The sequence below is a fragment of the Dipteris shenzhenensis genome, chromosome 26 (genome assembly GCF_047967505.1).
Source record: "Dipteris shenzhenensis isolate YYH24624 ecotype China chromosome 26, Dip_SZ_1.0, whole genome shotgun sequence".
Taxonomy (NCBI): domain Eukaryota; kingdom Viridiplantae; phylum Streptophyta; class Polypodiopsida; order Gleicheniales; family Dipteridaceae; genus Dipteris; species Dipteris shenzhenensis.
The window spans coordinates 32,687,476-32,688,820 of NC_141621.1; the positions used below are offsets into that span (position 1 = coordinate 32,687,476).

The window sequence follows — 1,345 nt, forward strand, 5'->3', positions numbered from 1 at the left end:
ACCAAACAGTGCCTATACAGCCAAGCGGCCAGGCTGTTTTGACCGTTCGAGTTTCGACCTCCTTCCGGCAAGAAGGACAATTCCATCTCTGGGAAATGGGATAGAGCCCGAGAAATAGATTGAAGCCGATCGCAACAAAAGAGCGTTCCTCCTAGTGGTGATCTAAGTCAGCCCCCTAGGATTGTTTTAGTTTATGCTATACAATGTTTACTCCTTTTCTCCGCCGACCTAGCGTCCCAATTCGCATACCGTCCATGGTGCACGGCTTGCTTTCCGTCTGAGATTCAGTCCATTGTCCCTTGAAGACCGCATCCTCTGGATCGTACTGTAGGGAGAGGAGACGCCACGCCTGCAAGAAAAGAAAATCGGACGTGGGATCTCCAGAGGTGCTATGGTCTGGAGCTTGAATCAATGAATCGCTGTCAATGGAAAGACTTGCGAGCATCTATTCGAAACATGCAAGGTACAATTTTTCGTACAATCGTGGCAGTAACATTATATAATTTACTTTACTGTAAGTTGAGAGTAAAGGGATCCGTGGCGCAATGGTAGCGCGTCTGACTCCAGATCAGAAGGTTGCGTGTTCGATTCACGTCGGGTTCAAAGCTCGATAGTTCCCCCTTTTTACCCGAATGCATCATTGACCTATGTTTGTCCATGAGTTAATTGATTTTGTGCATAGCTTTATCTTTTAAGTCTACCTCTAAGGGGGACCTACGTTTGTCCATGAGTTAATTGATTTTGTGCATAGCCTTAAGGGAGAAAGAAATGAAAAAAAGAGAGTGATTGTCTCTCTGCCAAAGATTAGAGGTCCATCAATGCATCAAATTTCCACATGAATTACAATATGTTCATCTGAAACCTATGATCCCACAAATACAAAGCTGAAAACTTGAACTTTCGATCTTATGAAGTAACATGCTCCTTATGGGCAACCACAACTGCACATGAGGTAAGTAGAAGATCCTCTACTGCGGGAGCCAATCTTTGCAAGAACGGGGCTGCTATGAATTCCAATTTGAAACTGAATTTGTGATGCAACGAACTAAAACTATCGCTATATCAGTGGGTAAAAAACTAAAGATGGGCAACTTATTTCATGTTTCTGATGTGGGCAGCAAGCCAGAAGTCTAGCAATGATGTTGAAATACTTGAGCCACAAGATATACAACCATCAAGCTCCCAAACGGTGGCCAACCTCTTATAGAAGCCAACAACAAGCTGAATAGGAGCTACACTCAATGCTTCCTAGGAATCTCCAGAAACATAATAGTTGAAGTAGCAAGGCAACCCGATGTTGAACCTACCATTTTGGACACTAGAATTAGCTTCCATGACTCAGCAT

The 1,345-nt window shown here is 43.6% G+C and overlaps 1 non-coding gene across 1 annotated transcript; it reads left to right on the top strand.

Moving 5' to 3' along the window:
• Window positions 1-531: 531 nt before the first annotated feature.
• On the top strand, window positions 532-603 carry TRNAW-CCA (transfer RNA tryptophan (anticodon CCA)). Its single transcript has one exon. It is a non-coding gene; the product is annotated as a tRNA-Trp (tRNA).
• The last annotated feature ends 742 nt before the right edge of the window (window positions 604-1,345 follow it).